Here is a 20,859-nt window from a genome sequence, read left to right as displayed (position 1 = left end):
TCAGCCTTTCAAGTATTCGCATGGGAAATGACTTAAGAAAAGACACAATTCAAATCAAGTTGAGATATCTCTGACCACATTAGAATATGCAGAATATGCAAGATATACACACCATTCCATATTTCTGTTGATATATGCTACATTGGACAAAGAAAATCTTGGGTTTCTTAAAACCACTCTTTTAGAACACCAGGGCAGGTAAGACTGATCTTCAGTGAAAATATCAGCCAAAATTTTTATTTCAGGTGTTTTTCACTGCAAACACTTCCAGTCCATTTCTCCTGGAATTACCTTTATTCATAAGCTCTCAAGACATTTACTAAGCAAAGGCTGCAAATGAAATCAAGAACTAAGACAGTGTTACCTGCCCCATGGGAGGTTCTCTGCTCTAATGAGCAATTACTGCATCACTCCTATCTATTACCCAGGGATTAGCCAGGTTTCATGGGAACAGTCACTACCACACAGAGTCCTCCTGCAGAGCTTGAAGAGATACAAGATCCTCCAAGAATGCAGCTGTTTTGCCTATACTTCAGTTGGAAATGTAAAATAAAGTTTGCAATAGTGCGCTGCAAAAAGACATGACATTATTCTGGCAATTAATGCAAAAGGCTCAAAAATAGGGTTCTGTGGCTTCTCTGGCATCATTCTGCACCTGCAGAAGGCATGGGAGCACAGTTCTGCCAAAAAGCAGGACTCAGTGGGTACTCAAGTGATGGCTCAAGGCAAGGGCAGCAGCAACCCTGGAGTGTGTGGTCACTTTCCGTAAAAGCTGTGCCTGTGCAAAGAGTCGAAACTCACGGATTTCCTGAGAGCACACATTCCTAAAGGCTGACAAATCTGAGAATGTAAGGTTTGTTGGAGGTTAGGATTTTTCCTTTTTTTTTTCCTTTCTCTCAGAGAATTTTCTCCAATTTGTTGCCTAAGAGATGGTAATGAGGATACTTAAGAGAGACAAAAGATGTGGCCTAGATGGGGGAGGGGTGCAGCTGGGTGCAGTCTCTTAGCTGGGGGGCTTTCTCTTTGGAAGTGCAGAGATACCACAAGATTTTAGCTGGGGCGTGAGGGGCTGGGCTCTGCCCTCGATCTCTCTCTCCCAGGATCAGAATGGAGACAGGTGGGATTTGGTGCCGGACTGTTGCTGCCTAGAGGATTCGCTGCCACTACGGAGCTTTTGTCCTCTCACTGCTTCTCGTACCGTGGGTGAGCCTTTGCTCAGAAGAGCAGCTGTTGAACTGGGGTATTTCCAACACCTGACCTCACTGGAAAGGGGACTCTGGCACCCTCCCCCTTCCTGGAGGGAGTGTCTACTGGCTGCCTGCGGCAGCCCATCTGCCACTGCCCAGCCCCACTGTTTTCTGCTGCTGCTTCAGGGCTTTTTTGCTACACTTTAAGCTGACACCCACCCCGTGCCTGCCTGGACCCCCATAGCTCCTGCTATGGCTTCGGAGTTTTCACTATACTTTGTTTGCCACCCTGGGTCTGCTCGGCTCTGCCGGTCCACCCGTTACTCCGAACTTCCTGCTATAGTCCATTTTGCCATCCGGAGGGGCACTGGGATCGGCTGCCCCACCATGAGTTTGCAAAGGAAAGCCCCTTCTCTCTCTCTTTCTCCCACCGGCCCGCCCGCCATTGCCATGTGGAGAGAGACGGCTGAAACTCGCGCCACAGCGCCCCCTGCAGGTGCAGGAGAATCATTGCAGCTGCCCTGCCCGGCCGGGAGCCACCAGCGCCCCTGCCGGCTGTGAGCGGAACTGCACCCAAGGGGAAAGGGCCCGCGGCCGAGAGAGGCTGGCACTGGCTTCTGGTTCTGCTTGCTGCTGCTGCTGCTGCTGTTGTTGTTGTTTGCCTTGTTATACATGTACAAACTAGTAAAAAACTGTTATTCCTTTTTCCATATCTGTGCCTGAAAGTCCCGTAATTTCAAAGTTGTAATAATTTGCAGGTAAGAGGGTCATATCTTCCATTTCAAGGGAAGTGCCCACCTTCCTTGGCAGGCACCTGTCTTTCAAACCAGGACAATGATACAGATTTTGTTTTTAATGCAAAGTTACTGCATTATGTACACTTTTAACAATAACGCTGCTATCTGCATGCTTGGGTGTTTATATCTCTGTGTCATGACCTTTGGTCTTCCCTGCTAATTTTTCTGATTCTGGCTTTAAAGCAGTTAAACATCAGTTTCCTGATTCTTGTAGATGTTTTGGGGTTCCTGCTATCACGGGCAAAACCTCTAAGTGCCACTTGCTTGCATTAATGTCAAGTTTGAATAAATTTTTCACTTCTCTTTGTGTTTGTGTTCATCCAGTCTTGAAGCAATTCATAGGCAAGGGTTCAGCAAGGTTAGTGTTATTTAAGACATTAAATAAAGGAACTTCAGAAATAAAAGAGGGAAATACCAAAGACTTTAGAGGAATTTAGTCAAAAAGCAACACACTTTATGTGACAGTTCAATTAAGTAACATTTCCCTGGAAGGTGAGGCTGGCAGTCTCAAAGACTGGCACATTAAAAGTCAACACATATGCCAAAAATATTCTTTCTGACACTTAAACCTGGACAGTCACTTCCAGAAGGCAAATGAGAAAGAACAAAAAAAGGACCCAAAATTGAATGAAATTCTTCTCTTATCCAGGATTTTGGTGGTGATTTTTTAAATGCTTTTTCTGCAAAGATACAGACAAAGTATCTATCAAGAAAGATTTCAGGTTTGTTAGTGCATTCCTTTAGGTATTTTTTCCCTCCTGCAGAGGACAAGCACTTTGGTCTATAAAGTTCTGTCTGGTTACCAACAATGCAAGGTTCAGTCCCATGCATACAGCACAGCCATTTCAGACAGTATTTATCCCATCTACAAACAAAATGCACCTAGCTTAATAAAAGGTGGGCCTTTTAAAGAATCCTGCAGCATTGTGGAAAACATTTAAGTCAGTACAGAAAGGGCAGAGTGAGTAAGAGCATTCAGGTTTATAAAGATGCAAACCAAACCTTTGTGCCCCGTAACAAAAGTTGCTTTACTGTGAAGAATAGAGCACTGGCCTTTTTAAGGTCCCTTCTAACGCTATTTTGACACGATTCTCTCAGTTATTAGTTTGTAGCACTTACATGCTACATCATGGTGGTTCCTAAAAATATTTAGTAGAAATTTACATGCAAAAGAAGAAGAAAAAAAGGTTCTGAAAAGCCCCGTTGAAATAACGCTTGAGACATTGCTGTGGATCAGTTGTTTCTGAGCTTCATCTCAAAATATGGCAATCTAAATGTTATAAGAAAGATAAGAAAAAACCCACAGAAAAATTAAACCTAACACTTTGAACATGGGATGCCTCAGGCTCTTCCTACAGTCAAAAAAGGATGAGAAATTCATCCTGTGCAGATGCCTTGCTCTCTACAACAATAGATGGAGCTTACCCACCTCCTTCAGACTAGTAGTCTCATTTTCAGGTAACTTGTGTTAAAAAAAGCCAGGATGAATGCCTTCCAAAGCAATCCACCCACTGCCATTGGACAAATCTGTGGGAGACCAAAGAACTCTATTCCACACTCTGAAGGCTGCCCCAAACCACAAAGCTGTTCATCTCAGTTTAATCTCAGTTGAAAAGTGGTTGGAGAAAGCCCGCAGGGGAATAATGGCCACACAAACCAACACCTATTTGTTTACAAGAAGCGAGAGAAAAGTCAAGAATGGAATACTTTTTTTAGTATCCATAATCAGAGATCATAGCAGAAGCACACATTGTTAAAAAGACAGGCTTTGCCAAGGATCCAAAAGGGAGGTCACTAGGCAATTACTACAGTGGGCTGCACTGACCTAGAGGTTTGAAATCTGTCACTCCATGATATTCTCATTCCCCATATGTGAGGGATTAGCCATCCAGAAACACGGAAAAAAACAGCATGCAAAAATAAAAGGTTCTCTTCAGTCTGATTTCTTCAGACTTCATTTTAGTAGGAAATACTGTTTGCAGCTTTCGCATCAGTTCTCCCATGTCAGGCAGATTAAACAATACAAAACAGAGCACACAAAGACAAACAAAAGCTGGCTTCCATCTAGCCTCAGAGAAACTGCAGTCATTGTCATTCCAAGGTAGAGAGTCCTGCTGCTGACAGGAACATGCAGCCTATGCAAGCTGGTGCTAGTTTGACCAAGAGTGCTACTCAAAATGCTAAAGGGCAGTAGGGCCCTTCAGGGAAAGTGAGCAGTTCAGCTACCCCACTGAAGATAGACATCAGTGGCTTTTGCTGGGATGGCAATTCCCATTTCAGATTTCCCAAAAAAAGAAAGTAGCATCTGGGCTAAGTGATGCAAAGTGACTTCCATGGATCAATGGCAACACTCTTTTTCAACTTTGAGCAAAGTTTAGTTCACCCAAGCTTTCATTACAACGTCAAGTTTTTAGAGATCACCATAGTGTCAAGATCTCATGAAAAAGATTACCACAGAAGGAACTAAAGCTCTCATATCACTGAGTTATCTGCAACGCTGGCTGAAAATGAGGCAAATGCTGCCAGGTTGTATAAACTGGTGTACTAGTTTGAAAGCAAACCAGTGAGAGATCCCAAGTCAGAATTAAAATTTAATAGGAAAATTAAACTAAATGCAATAGTACAGAAACCCTGACAGAGTCAGAGTACAACCTGACACCCTGTTGGTCAGAGTGATGGTAGCAGTCTGATTAAATGGTGGCTGCAGTCCTCCTGAAGTGGTGGATGTGGTTCTGTTGAAGCGGTGATCCTGTAGAAGGATCTGGTCTTCCTCTGAGGGTCCAGTGGTGGTTACGTAGCTCTTGTCCTCTGGGAATCCAGTAGATAAGAGCTGCCTGTGGTGTTTCAAACTTCAGATGATATCCAGGTAGGAATGCTTGGTTGCTCCCCCTGGGCGGAATGGAATGATGTAATTTTATGGGTCAGGCAGTGAGGCTTGATAGCCCATTAACAGAAGATGTCACTCAGGAGGGAGTTATCAGGGATGTGTCATGGAAAAGACAGAGAACACTGCCCCACCTGGTTTTAACAGATGGTGACAGAATACATACTTTTGGTTACATCTTACATTGTAACCTAAGACAATTGGTAATGGCTTCAGTAGTTACCAACCCATAATACTGCTGGAAAGTAGCAAGCAGAGATGTTCAGTTTAGAAATTCCTGTATCACTACCCCTGACTGGGAAAGCAAATCCCCAAAAGTTTCAAAGGTTTGATAAAATTTTCATGCATTTTAAGAGAAAAAGACAACTGTATTGCTCTAATCTGCTTAACCACAGTGGTATTATCAACTCCTCTCACCAAGAAACATTTCAGTGTTAAAACCCGTTTTTTATTTGGCTGCAAATATCTGTATGCATTAAATAGATGTCTGGATTACAGCAAATGCTGCCCTTTTTGGTCTCCTTGTTTATTAAACTGCTCAGCAGTTCATGTACATTACGTGAACTCTTCCTGGGGGACTTAGTTTTGAATTATACATGACACTTCACATTTCTAGTCAATAATACAATGCTTTTCATTTTTCAGTAGTTGCTTCATTCATTAACTCCCTGCAACCAAGTTGTTTACATTAAAAAGTATAATTTCTGCTCTTGCTATCTTGTATTTTCACAAAATTCATTTCTGCTCTTGCTATTCTATATTTTCATAGAATGACAGAATTATCAAGGTTGGAAAAAACCTCTGAGATCATCAAATACAATTGTTTCCTCATTTTTAGAAAGAAAGAGTTGGTAAAATTAAACTGTAGCTGTCAAAAGTCACCACTTAAACAAACCTGTTACATAAGCAAATAGTATGTATTTTCATACTCATGACAGGCACGCAGCTAATCTTCAAAATGTCTTTGCTTGGCATACAGTATTAGTCAAATGCTCTGAAGGCAAAACCTTGCTGGTTTTATTGGAGTTTCACAAGCCTACTTAGAAGGTACTGGCCCAAAGGAGTCAGAAACTGATCCAAAAGAGGCAGAAACCTGGAACTGTAATGACTTTTGTATCATGTGTCTTGGGCCAAGGCAGACTGACCCTGGGCTACAAAATTAAATAAAATTGGTGCCTGAACCACATGGAGTCCAAGGGGTGCTTTGTTTTGATGGTGCTTCAGAGCTGCTTGCTGAATAGGAGGGCTGGGATTGAACACCCTGTGGCACAGGACAAGATGTCTCTCCACATCAAATCCCCCAGAATGGGATGAGGGAGGAATGGGATGCTGACTTAGAAACAGACTGACTGACCATGATAATCAAAGAAGACTAAAAAGGTTACAGTTACAACAGGACTAAGGGACAGGAGTCTAGCTGTACATAGGGCAGACCCAAAGAATAACATTGGAAAAGAGCAAACTCAGAGCAAACAGATGAACAGATGATTCAAGAACCCGGGCTGCCCCAGACATGGTTGCTTGCCATCCTTTGGAAATGGAATGGAGAGGACCACCACCTATGATGACACTCTGAGGTTTATCCACGACCCTTCTAGCTATTTGTCTAGAAGCTAAAATTCCACCTGTATTGATGCAGTAGCCCAAAGAGACTCTCTTCTGACTATGGCATCTTCCAGATTACACACAGCCCTGCCATGCCATTTATACACTCTCCATGGACAGAAATATCCAGGTAGCAATAACATGGGTATATAATGAGACAGGATGCTTCTCCACAGTTGTTAGTTCAAGTTTAGCAAGTCCAGCTAAGCAAACACAACATTCCCAAAAGATATACACAAACTATGACCCTGTGACTTCACACTGAGGTTTCTTGTTATCATAGAATTATTTAGGTTGGAAAAGACTTTTGAGTCCAACCATTTAACCAGCACTACCAAGTCCAAGACTAAACCATGGCTCTAAGTGCCACATCTACACATCGTCTGAATACATTCAGGGAGAATACACAGATTTTAAAATCTCTTACTCCTACCCTCATTGCATGACAGCTAGACATATACCAGAGACACTCACATCTGAGTGTACAGGAACAGGTAAAAACCCCATATTGCATCAAGACACAGAATTGAAAAGTGAGTTTCCCTACATCATTCAACCTGTTTGGAAGCAAGCTGTGGAGGAGCTTTGAGCTGAAGGCACAGGGTTGTCAAGTTCTTGTCTTGTCCCATACTCTATTATTAGTTCAGCCCTGTCTGTACTGGGTGAAATCTCGTATCTGTGATGTCAAAATATGTTCTTACATCATTTTCACAGAGTAAAGCAAAATGCAGTCCTGAAAAGGCAAGATTATCTGTAGTTTTAGTGCCTGTTACAAGCCTTTGACTGTTTCTAAGCACCCCCATCGCACTCACTGCAACTTATGAGAACATTTTCTTGATTTCATTAGGCTTTCACCTCCTAGCAAATGCAGCGTGCTAGCCAGCGTAATTTGTTTTCCCCTGCGAAGAGGCTTTGTGAAAGCTGGAGCTGCAGAGTCTGGATTCACCCTGCATGAACACACTGCAGTAATCTATACAAATAAAGCACTCGGGGTCTGCACCAGGGTGCCCTTGGGATGTGCTCTTTGGCTGTGGCAGTAATGTGGATAAGAGACAGCAAAGCCTCTGAGCAGCACGTGCAAGACACAGATTCATTCACTCTAATTAGACTTATGTCTTCCCTGCCCCCCTGTATGTCAGGAAAAGTGAGGAAGATGGACACAAGAGGCTTCACCACTCAGACCTGCAACCTACCAAGTACTATATAAACTGGAACTCAGGAGCCATAGCAAGATCTACTGGACTTAACCAAAACAAGAAAAGACAGTGCAATAAATGCACCCCCATTCCCATCTGTCCTCTAGGTGAAAAGGAAACAGTCTTGCTACATATGGATGGTTCCCACACATACACTGAGAAATAATAATAATCTGTCTATAAACAAAGGAGGCTAACAGTAGCATAGATTGATTTCAGCTCATTTCAGGACTATTCTGTATGTTCTGAAAAGAAAATAGGTGATGGGACTGTGAGCTTAACCACCCAGGGTCTGGTCAGTATTAAAAAGTGATGAAAAATGTAATCACATTTTGTAATCACACCACAGAAGCTGGTCAAGGGAGACTGATGGAGAAACTATGGCTCTACTTTTTTTCCATAAGGGAAGTTGAGGAGAAAAGCTAATGTGATGAATATGTTGGCTGTTAATGCCAAGTTCCATAGGCAACAGCCTGAAATTTAATCCTACGAATCACTAAAAGGAAAATGTTTGGTTGAAACAGCTTGCTCTCAGAAGAGCTCCCCCCTCCTGCCCCGAGTCTGCTCCTGAACAAGCTGCTGTTGTTCAGCACATCAACAAAACAGATTAACTGTTAGATAATCTGATTTGAGGGGGGAAGCTCCCCACTAGCCAAGCCACACTCTCCTAAAAGCACAGGGTATAAAGAGTCACAAATATTAATAGCATAGTCTGGTCTTTCTTTTGTCTTTGCACAGAGTTTGGAAGCATTTCTTCTCCAGTCAAAAAAGGCAAAGGATTTCATGTGGTGACAGCCTACTCTCTGCTTAAAATGCCCACACAGAGCATTGAAGCTGCTGAGATAAGATACTATTCTAGAACTATAAGCAATGCATATTATGAAAACCTGCCTTTAAAATGACAAATAAACATCATCTAACAACACTTTACTTTTAAATGCATAAAATTTCATGTATGTTTTTTATGTTCCTAAGCAGAGAGTTAAACCCCCATAGTATGTCTTCTTTCTCTTTTGCTTCCAGCAGCTTTTAATTAGTCAGGCCTATTCTCCTCTATCCTGGCAGTGATCCTTTTCAAATGGTTTTATTTCTTGCTGTCAAGTCAATGTAAATGGCTGTTGCTGAATTAGAGAGATCCGCTTTTCTCCACCCAAAGAACTGATTTAAATCATAAAGCACTTACCAGGAAAGAAGCAGGCAGTGAGAAACAGCAGCTGCTGCTTTTTTGAGCAGCTGGACAGCAACAAGCTGACAACATCACAGCAATATTTGGGAATTTTTCAAAATCAGGACCTGTGTATCCTCTGTATAATTTTTTCACATTTACACAGGTTCTAAGAATTTACTTTGTCTGGGCTTCAAAACTGAACCATTATTCTGTGCGACTTTAAGTATTTTGCAAGTATTATACACTACAGTAAGGTAAGTAAAGTACATTGCTCACTGCAAAGAGGAAAGGAGATGTGCACATACGTACTATGAGATACCTGGTTCTGAAAGTCACAACCCAGCCTTAATACTTGCTGGAACTTTCCCAAACATCTAGGACAGCCTTGGACGAACCTGGTCCTTAGGGACTGTGCAGACAAGGGATTTTCACGCTGTAAGCCTGTTTAGTACCTTGAGGGCAAAGGCATGGCTTAGCACAGGTACCTCACCAATCACTGCACCATGGCAGATTAGAGGAGCAATGCGATGGCTGGCCTGGGAAGGGTTATCTGAGGCCTATATTCTGCAAATTTCTTTGCCAGACACAGACTGATTTGTAGAGCACCTCCTTCCTGAGCTCACTTCCCTGCAGAGGCGTTAAATCCATCCAAAGCTAAAAAAGTATCAATCCAGACACTACATTGCCAGTGCACTCTGCTGCCTTTGTTTAGGCTGCAATGTTATGCTGGAGGGCATGGAAGCATCTCAGAATTGCTGAAATTATGAAGAACTGACAAATTCTGACAAAAAGAATTAAACAACTATGTTGTTTAATACAGAGCAACAGTTACAAGAAGAATTTTTAAGTGCAGCCTAAGGGACTGATTTAGTGCGTATGTATGGGGCCACTGGATCACAGCTGAATAACAGCACTGACATCCTGTTGTGTGCATGATGTGCCCAGATGTGTCAAATAAAACGGAGCTGCAGGAAAAGTGATCTTCAAGTTACAGTACAAACAAGCACCCATCACAATGTTGTCCATGCAACACATTTGTGGAGAGGGGAGAACAGGTGCACATTTGGCACTCATTAAGAGTTAGTGCCTGCAATCAGGATCCTTGACCATTAATCCCAGAAATTTCCATTTGTGAAAGACGTTCAGTCATTTGGCCAGATGTTTCTTACACAGCCTTTAAAAGAAACTGCCCTATGTCTGTATCATAAATATTTGACTGCCTTAGTCACTTAACAATGGAAATTTATTTAGCCAACAGCTTGCTAATAAAAAACCAAACATACAGCTTCTCTGGATGTTTTGGTTCTTTGCCACACACAGACTACAGGCAACATACAATGAAACAGTACAGTTCCAGATTTTTTTTTTAGTAGGGAAGTAATGAAATTTATACTGTCATAAAACCAACTCTGAAATCACAAAAACATTCTCTTGAGTTCTAGCTTAACTTGGGTAAATGACTTATTGTGCAATGCTTTTAGTGATATAGAAATGTACACTTGCAATTATGTCCGGCTACTAAATAACTCTTTAAAAATTAACCACCACCCTGCCCAGAGTAGCACATATGTTTTTTCTAACGATGCCAATAACAATTTTGACCAACCAAAGAAAAAGATTCAGAAGTGGAAGCAATGATTATACTAAATGAAAAAAAATCTCTAATAATGCTTCTCAGAGTTCAAAAATTGGAGAGACTCACTTCCAGTGTCAAAAGAAAAACAAACCAGATCCTATTCTTCTTGGAATGAAAATGCCTTAACTCCAATGGAAACAGTCAAGTTCCATGTGTGAGCTTTTCTTCCACTGCTGTTTAACTAGCAGGAGCCTAGCTGAGTTCTTCATAAACTTATAGCTTAGTTCATGGCTGCAAAGTACCTCCATGGTTCCTGCACTTTTGCACCAATATGGATTCTGAGCCAAATGCTTGAGTCTGAACACAATCAGCCTCTGAGGATTAAGTCTTTATCTAAGCAGGAAGGGGAGATACCACCTACAAGGACAAATTTCCAGAGATTCCTCTAAACTGATTTTAAAAGCTAGTCCAAAAGAGTCATTATTATGATTAAATGTCTCCTGTAGTCAAGATGTTCTTACATAATTTTAGACAAATCTGTAGACCTCCAAAATTTTAGCTGGGGCTGTAGTCCAGCCTCTTCTCATTCAAGAAACATTTTTATGCTAATTTCAGTCTAAGCTGGGAGAAATCCTTTGCGAACTGCTGCCATGGCACATACCATGCCTCAGGCACAAGGCCTCAGACATTCTGCATTTGAGGATCCATTGCCATTGCCAAAAAGATCAAGTTGCCAATGTGTGTATGTGTGTGGTCATCACATTCTAGAGTAGTTTTTCTTCAAAACATCAGCATGCACCTTCTCAGATACCTCAAATCTGGTTAAACTACATATAAACTATTTATCAAGTGATTAACCAGCCAAAGCACCCACACTGAAATCAGGACCACCATAGATAGAAAACCTGCCATCCTTCTCTCTTCTAAGCTAGAGATTTATGAGAGTGGTGAGGCAATGGAAGAGGTTGCCCAGAGAAGCTGTGGATGCCCCATCCCTGGAATTGTTCAAGGCCAGGTTCAATGGGGCTTTGAGAAACCTGGTCTAGTGGAAGGTGTACCTGCCCATGGCAGAGGGGTTGGAACTCAATGATCTCTGAAGGTCCCTTCCAACCTAAACCATTCTATGGCTCGACGATTCTATATAAAAGTTACCTTTCCTTAACCTTTTCAGCACTGAGACTCCTTGTAGGTAACTGACAAAGGGAGATTCAAAACCTAGTATCAAAGAACCATGTCCCAGTTAATGAGTATTTAGGCAAAGTGTTTAAGTTCCTCACTCTCAGGGCCTTGGTTCGACAGAACAGAAAATTGGGGGCCATCTATTCAGCTTCTCAACCTAACCCTTCAGATTGCTTCTCCTGCCTGAACACTCTAATAGGACAAAGGAGGTAATTAGACTGCAAGCAGCTGGACTGACAAAGGATTGGGACCGCACCTTGTACAAAATGCTTTAGGTTTTCGTCTTTTGTGAATCACTTTGTAATGCATTTCAAGAAAGCAAATGCATGAAGCAGGACAAAGAAACCCCAGAAGTTGTTCCTTCTGTGCCCACGACTACCACACAGAAGTTTGACATCAATAAATGAAGTTATGGTAAAATCAGGAAATGGAAGGCTGTCAGTAGACCTGTTTCCCATAACTACATTGGTATTTGGTGAAGTTTTCAATTTGAATAGCCTGTACTAAACTAGACAGTCTAATTATTCTTTCTCATAACAAACAGTTTTCAAGAAAGAGCCTTGGATGTAGGACGAAAATACCAGATGGATCATCTTCCATTTAAACCATAATGTTGCAGCTAAAGAAAGCATAAGGGTGTCATTCAAATTTTGTGCCCTGTATTCTATGCTCCAGGAGAAACCTGACTGAATGAATAACTACTGAGAATGAGGCAGTAAAATATGATTTTTTTTATGACTAACAAGAATGAATTTGTCCTACCTTTGTGTTTCTCTGCTATGCTATTACTGAGTAATGGAAGATAGTTCTGTACACATTTATTATCCCAGATTTACTGAACAACAGAAATCAGCTTTCTAATGTCCAGTAAACAATGAACAAAGAAAACTTTTAATTCTCATTTCTCTGCCTACTTTCATCTCACCATCCTGTTATTAGTAAGATGGACTTAAAAAGCCAGTTCTCCCTCTTGAGACAAAGCACAAACCAAACATTCTGTACCATCCAGGATTTTTTTCTGTAGTTCATTTATAAACCAAGTCTTACTGCATCCATAAAGGAATACAGAAGAAAAAAAAGCATCATTTTGTGGGCATTATTACAATGACAGGAAGCAACCTCTAATCCAGCTACTGGTACACATGGTATACATGCAGCCAATTACCTTAGATCAGCTTACATTATATTAGAATCACATTCTATAGTAATGTAAAATATAGGTATATTTTAGTAAAACCAACATTTTTTTTCTCCTAAGCAGATTTCAAGTATTAGTATATTTACTTCTCTTTGATGTGTATTCTCATTCTGCATTTAGACGTGAGTAACTGTGTTACGGCTCATCTCATAAAATTGTTTAGAACTTTTATCATCATCATCATTGTAGTGTTTTTTCTGAGAACAGTATTATTTCTTCTCTAACTAAAAAGCAGCTAAAATATAGGAGCAGAAACAACTGGTGTGAGGATTCATGGACCTGATGACAGATCATACAACTAAAAAGTTACTCCCTGTAGAATGAGTTATCCATGTAAGTACAGAATGAAAAAAAAAATCAACATTTAATTTCTATAAAAAATATTAATATAATATTGGTGGAAAATGTAAAAATTAAATTTTCTGCAAAAATTTTTATGAAATGTTTTTCCATTTCCATACATCTTCCTTTCCAAATTTGATGTATACTGCTTTTTCATGTAAAAAAAGCCTGAAATCAAAATCTTTTCCATTTCTAGATTAACAGAACATTCGTTCACCTCTTCTCAATCATTTAGCCTTCAGTATAAGATGCAGCAAAACATGGCCTTTTAACATCAGCTCAGATGAGGCTTTTCAGAGTGCACGACACACAAACAAGGAGTGGATCCAAAGAAAACTACTATGGGAACTGTACAACTGATTCTAATGACAAAGATCACTAATCACAATGAACACATATTGTGAACAATATTAAATATACGAAGTAATATTCTAATGGTTCATCACATTATGCTCTAATGACAGAAGATCTCTCCTGAATCTTGAGTGTAGTAACTGAAATACTCAGAAAAGATGGAGCAAACAGAACTCATAAGATGAGAAAGAGAAGGTTTTTATTGTAAAATTACACGCAGAAAGAAATAACTTTCTGCACTGTCTAGAACCAAGTCCTGTGCCAATAATTTTACACCTACTGCAGTGCATTTTTTCAGCAGGAAAAAAGAAAGCAGCCAGGCATGGTCATTTGCAGTGGAATTCAAGAGCAACAGGACTCCCTCTCAGATACTAAAAATTTTCTTCATGATCATCTTGAATAATAGTTAAGAGCCATAAAATTGAAGAGGCCAAATGTATCATTTATGAGCTGAGAGGATTTCACAGGGTTTTTTTCTCTGTTAGAAATAAATTTCTCCATGCCTTTATTTTAATTTCTGAAGCACATTAAAGAAAAAAAAAAAGAAAGCAGGGTGGTAAAAGTTGACAATTGCCTAAACATCACATGTGAATCTTGCATCAAGACAAAAACCTTACTATTTATTTTATTTTTATTTAGGAATTTTCTTCCACAATAGCTCTATATACTTAAAGAAGTCATGCTACCATCACACATATTTTAAAACAAGAGAGAGAAAATCTTTAAACTCTTTTAAATCCTTTTTTTTCCCTCCATATTTCCTGACTTCCCAGTTTTAACAAGGTCTTAGAACCATTAGTATAATCTGTGACACAACCAAGCATGAAGTCTCAAATTCTCCATCATCAAGCAAGCTCTTCTGAAATTAATGCTGTATGAGAAGTGTTGTACAAGGAGGACCACAGAGAGATTTTAAGTATGCAGAGTTATTGTCTTTCTATTACTCGCTATCCATTACATCATTAACTATTACAGGTTTCTACAAACAAGCACCACAAAGCAAGGAATAAAAAAAAAAAAAAAAAGACAAGGGAATAAATCAAGGGAAAAGAAAACTGTAAGTTGGCAAAGGTGAAAAACCTAGCTTCTATTCACAGAATCGTCCCTTTTCAATTCAAAACATGAGGGTTAAGATGGAATACTTATTACAAGTAGCTGTGTTTTTGAAGTCAGTGGATCCTTCACTTAAACACATCTGGATCTTCCAAGGATCAAATATGTCTCAGTTCGAAAGACAGGTGTCTACTAAGGAAGGCAGGAGCCTCCCTTGGAATGGCAGATGCGACCCCCTTTCCCTCCGATTTATTATAATTTTGAAATCAAGGGGGCTTTTAGGCAAAGATGTGGGAAATAGGAATAACAGTTCTTTACTATTATATATATATAACCAGTCAAACAAACAACAATAACTATGGCAGTAACAGCAAACAATCACAAACCCAGTCCCAGCCTTCTCGGCTGTCAGGGCCTTTCCCCTCGGGTGCAGTTCCGCTCGCAGCCGGCAGGGGCGCTGGCGGCTCCCAGTGAGCAGGGCAGATGCGATGGTTCCCCCACGGCTGCAGGGGGCGCTCCGGAGCGAGCTCGGGGAGCACGTGGCACTGGTGCCCTGGGATACTGGGAAGGGATGGAACAAAAGCTTCACAAACCCCTGGGCAGCCGATCCCAGTATCCAGCCGGACCCTCAGGAACAGCAGACTGGAACAGCAGGCTGGAACGGCAGGTTGGAACGGCAGGCTAGAACGGCAGGGACGAGCACAAATCCCGGGTGGCGGACGATATGTATCCAAACGGGGAACCCCCCGGAGGTCTGGGCAGGCAGGGTGAGCACGGCTACAACGTAGCAAAGGCTCGAAGCAACAATAGGGGCCCAGCGATGGCCCGGCTCCCAGCGGGGCAGGGAAGGCGGGCTGGGGATCCTGGGGTTTCTCCGGCAGAAGGAAAAGCAGCTGATGAAAAACAGCCTCCCTCTCCGGCGTTCAGGGACTGACTGTCCGCACACCCAGGTGAAAAAAAAGAATAGCCAGATTCATCCCACCCCATAGCCACCTCTTTTGTTTTTCATAAGTACCCAGCAATTTGTCCCCCTAGTAACATGTATGGGGAAAATTCCTTTAAGAGAAAAAAAAACAAACCAGGAGAGCTCCTAAAACCCCAACAACATATTATATATTCCACAGTGCCTTTTCAGAGACCCAGATGTAGGTATCACTTCAGCACTTTTTTACTGAAAAGCAGCACAAAATGAAAATCTCAGGGAATTCAGGTACTCTTCCATGCTTTGTCTTCTGAGACTTTTGGATGAATAATTCATTAATGGGTGAGTGAAAGAAAAGAGGGAAAAGGTACAAGAGCTTTCTCCTATCATGTACAAAGTGTAAGAGACTGAGTTTTCAGAATAAAACCTGCTCCTCTAAGTATATGCATATTCATAACAGCACAGAGGGAAAAGACAATGAACAGTACAGGTGGTATCTTATATTTCTGTGGGAATTCTGTAACAAGCATAGCTAATCTTAAGACCTTGAATCATACTGTGGAAATATAATGAAAATCTTAAATGTACCCAGAAATTAATGTATTGGGCTCGATTAACTTCTCATAAACATAACTGAAAAACCTGACTGTGATGGGGGCTCTGATTTGGGCTGGAAACCTCACAGAAGCACTTAGAAAGTTGGTAGCTTTGCCTCTCCCTACTGACTTTGCTATGTGCCTGTCCCTCCCACCCGCAAATGTCACTACAAAGCAGACTGGAAAACACACAGCTCTCCAAGTCTTTCCTGAAACAAAACCCCACCTGTTCGGGATCCTGCTACAGAAGCTGCACATCCTCACACCTTGCTGAAGCTCTGGGTCGCCACAAAGCACTCAACAACTGTGGGATGTTCCCAGTGTGGCATGCTCCAGCAACGTCTTAAAAGAGTGGGGGTGCTAGGCTTGTCCAAAGGCAGCGGTGAGACTGAGGAGAAGCTATCCCTCTTTTTTCCAGAAACAAGTCCTCATATAAAAATGATCTGAATATCAAGCAGAAGTACTAAGGGAAAGAGAGGAGGAAGGAAAAGTAAGTAACTCTGCATGAACCTCACATTTCCTTGTTTCTAGACCTCATAGCTTTTTTGGGGAATAAAAAGCAAAAAAAAGCCTTAACAAAAAAAAAAGTGGGAACTTAAAATGATTACACTTCCAAGTTTCACACAGAAAAGTGACAAAGAGGAAACCTACAGCACTTTATGGTCTCATTTGGAAAAACTGACAGGTTGGAAAAACAGGTTAGAAAGAAGAACTTAACTGATGGAAATTTGAATGATGAGGGTTGGAGGCCTGCAATGAAATATGTGAGGATGAACTACATTAGTGTAGGTAAAAAGAGTACTTTGAAATACAACAAAATTCATAGCAGAGGAATGCAGTACTCATGGTGGGTAAGGGAGAGGAACATTAAAAATATGGTTTTCAACTTTTCTCCTTTTACTTTCTGACACAGTTGCAGTCATTCTCCGGGCATAAGCAATGCTACATAAGAAGAGTCATTAAGAACAGCAGTCTTACTCATATTTAATTAAAATTGTATCTCTTACATTTTTTTCTTTATTTAAAGAAATTTAACTACACAGGAACCAGAGCTCTCAATATATTATAAGGAGGATTAATTAACATCACTACTTCTTCCATTTTGGGAGATTATTCAACACAAAAATTCAGAGGACAACTGCAAGTTTTGGCCTCTGTAACACTGATAGTAGTTTCTTAAAAAGTCCCCTAATAGCAGCTTCCCTTAGCAGTGCTGATGGTGAAAAAGGGCTTCTGTAAAGCACTGAAATGAAAGTTCAAAACAATAAGAAAACAGCATATTTTTAAAAACTGAACAAAACCCCCAACATATTAACTAGGAAAAAAAAGAAAAAAAAAGGAAAGCAAAACGAAAATTTATGCCACTGGCAGTGGAAATGGAGAGCTCAATATTTAATTAACCTGCTTTCACACCTGGCTATCATTTGTATTCATTGTTTGTTTGTTTGTTTGTTTTCTTTCCTATGGTTAATTACAACATGAACCAGGCATGTCTTTCTTCTAGCAGGTGGATCTCTCCCTCTTCCTTCCAGCTCAGGACAATGTTGGTAAAGATTCACGTGAAAAAACTCTTAGTATATAGGATATGTTGATAAATGAAAGAATAACATTATAACAAATTTAAGGAAATAGTTTTCTTTTTTAAAAGTTATTACATTAAGTAGATCGAGATTTTTATATCACATATGTCACTGACACACAAATATTAGACACCATCTAATATACCTTTTTGTCAAGAAATAACAGCACTCAACAATATCAAAGCTATCCTTGAAAGGAAGATTTAAAACTCAGTCATAGTGCCCTTATATTCCCAGACAGTATTTCCGATATTATATTTTTCCTGTGATCTCAGTAAGTTTTGTGATACAGCTATTTATGGACCATGACTGCATGCAGATTTAATGTGTTAAGCAATCAATCTTATTAACTGCAGAAGTTTTAATCCACCTTTCTTATGGCAAAGTCTTAATTATCCTTAAGCCATGGTACTTTGCTAATAACAGCCTTTATCACACCTGTTCCAGGTATGTAATTGTGTCCTGTCAACTTTGCCATTCAGAGCTAAGAAAAGAAAGACAACGACCCCTGGACCTTGTACAGGCATATACTGCACGGTCAGCTAAAATGTCTGATATTTTTTACTTGAAGACATTATTTTGTAGTTGATGCTGCAACTAAAAACTATGAAAGAGGTAAAGGAGACGCTAAGGGATATGGCAGTGCTAAAAAGGAAATTCCGGTTTAGAAGAAACACAGCTTAAACAATATAATCAACTGTTATCTTTCTTTACCAAGTTAAAAATAACAATCCAAATGTACTGACCACATGTTACTGGCTAAGATCTGAGCTCTTGATAACTCATTAAGAATAATAGTGAGTACTTCACTGCGTAACTTGGAGCCAGCTCCAAGCTTAGACAGATCAGGCAGATGCCTGAGACAGCTTTAGGTCAGGGCAGGACAGAGCCCAGCCAGCTGCTGGTGCAGTGCCAGGACTCGGAGCACGTAGCTCTGCAGCCACTGTAGAGACACAGTCCTGCAAACCATTCTCTCCAGGCTCCCCATCTTTTGGTTTTCCCCTGCTCTCTCCTTGCCCCCTTCTTTGGAGGACTCGTGCCCAGGCTAGGCTGCCACAGAGTGCAGGTTTGCCCAGCAGTGGTGCTTGGCTCAGCTCTATCCTGAGCAGCATTCCCAGCCAGCTCCTGGCCACCAGGCTGACTCACTCCCAAGTCAGTCTGTCTACAGCCAGATTTTTAAATGCATGAACTTTTTGTTTAAATTCATAAAACTGGCATTCCTCCGTGGCTTATTCAGATACTGCTTCCCGCTGCAGCACACAAAGGCCACATTTCTTCCCATTTGGTTTTAAGTCTGGCCTAGTTAGTGATATCATTGCTAATGACTCTCCAGTCACGGTTCTGCTGCATATATTTTCTTTACCCTTATTTTTGGGCTTCCTACTTCCTCGAAAATATCTCCTCATGCCAAGACCAATCTACTTCAAAACAATTGCGAACCATCAATTTGGTTCATATTAGTCACCTGCAGTATTGACAAATAAGTGAGTTTGCAGACTGTGAACCCTTTGGAGAGGAATTTTGTCAAGTCCAACCTACAGAACATCAATGTATTTTATACATTAAAAGATCTATGGAAAGACAAATCCAGCCTGAACTACTTTTCTGCTACAGCAGGAGGAAGTTGCTAATGTGATTTTCTGTCAAGAAGCACATGCCAGTGTATAAAAACCAGGCTCTTATATTTTAAGTTTCTTTAATTATCTGCCTGCTCAAAGGACCTACACTCATTATATGCCTCATTCACATCTCCCTTATCATGTGCTCTGGCTGTTCTTCTGCTGTCTAATGCTCCTGGCATTTTTTCCAATAGTCTCCCAAGACACTTCCTCCTGCCACCAAATTCAATGGCCTGAAGAGAGGTGTGCTGTGCCACTTTCTGCTCCTCAGAGTACGTGAGGAACCTGCTCAGGTTGTATCCTGCAGATACAATGCAGGACCTCTGGGAGCCCAGGGTATGCTACAATGCCTACAAGGGTACTGGAAATCTCTGTTTAAGTGACTGAATCCCGCTCCCAAAGTCAGGTTTTTTTTTGCTCTGGACAGCAGACACGTATGATACCCTGGTGGCATGCTTCCCATTTGAGGTTGTGTGCATAAATCACATGTTTTCTGGCAATATCATGTCCTTTAAATGGTTTGTCACCTGTTTTTTCAAGGTGCCTTTTCAAAGCTATGGAATCATACCTCCAGTAAAGGTTTAAATGCCAGCTTTGATGCATAAATTCTCTCTGAGGCAGAGCAGAAGAGCGGATCCTTTTGGTTCAGTGAACAGATGCTGTCCCATCTCATTGGGATCTCTTTTGCGGGTACATATTGCACAATCATGTGTAACTCTGGGATATACATCTGGAACTTCTGGTCTGTATCTTTCGTCTCCTTCATGCTTTTATCTAAAGCATACCAATAGCAAAACACTTTTAATTATTCTAAACTTACCTATTAAAACGCAGCATTTCCAGATTTGAAGCCTCCTCATTTCTACTTGAGAACGTATTACCACACAAATATACAGGGATTAAAGAGACAGAACGCAAGGAAACAGCAGTATGTTGGAGTCTTGCTATTAATTATTATTCTCTTAAGGAGTACAGAAAAAAACTCATCAAAATGTGCCCGTCAGTGTTAAGCCCTGGGACTGTGGTGGAGATGTGGAATGGGGGTCAGAGACAGCCACTCATCAGCAGGCTCCTGCAACACCAGTGTCTTCAGCAAAAGCAGCAACTCCAAGAAAAGAAATACTGCTCTGTGGGATTCTTTTTAGGGGACAAGAAATGGAAAGATGGAAATAGCGGCAAAGGAGGAGACAGAAAGCCTCAGAATCTCTCATCTTTATGCCCCTCTAAAAGAAAACCATGGAGCTCTGGAACTTGGAGATTTCTCAATATGTGTGTGGACGCATGAGGAGGGAGCAAAGTTACAAGGACAGCTCAAAGACATGAGAAGAATTCAGACAGAAAATTAAAAGAGAGCAAGGAAAAAAAAATCTGATAATCTTCAAATGAAACAAAGCAGTAAAATCAATTTTCACCCCGAGTCATCTCCCTGGTCCCAGGTAATGCAATATTCAGCTTAGACTCAGTTATTTTTCAAAACAGCAGTACTTCGGTGTGAACAGCAAGACAACCTGATTCTTCCAGTCACACACCCATCAGCCTCATCCTTTTTCCTGACCTTCACGGGATTCATCAGCACATCAATCTGCCCACCAGATCACTTTCT

General features: G+C 40.9%; 1 protein-coding gene across 1 annotated transcript in view; it reads right to left on the bottom strand.

Annotated features, from left to right (window-relative positions):
* RNF150 (ring finger protein 150) overlaps positions 1 to 20,859 on the bottom strand; it is a 115,631-nt gene that overhangs the window by 60,553 nt on the left and 34,219 nt on the right. The window lies entirely within an intron of this gene.

Source organism: Corvus moneduloides, chromosome 5 (genome assembly GCF_009650955.1).
Source record: "Corvus moneduloides isolate bCorMon1 chromosome 5, bCorMon1.pri, whole genome shotgun sequence".
Classification (NCBI taxonomy): Eukaryota; Metazoa; Chordata; class Aves; order Passeriformes; family Corvidae; genus Corvus; species Corvus moneduloides.
Note: the sequence above shows the minus strand (reverse complement) of the source record. Positions and strands in the feature narration are given on the sequence as shown.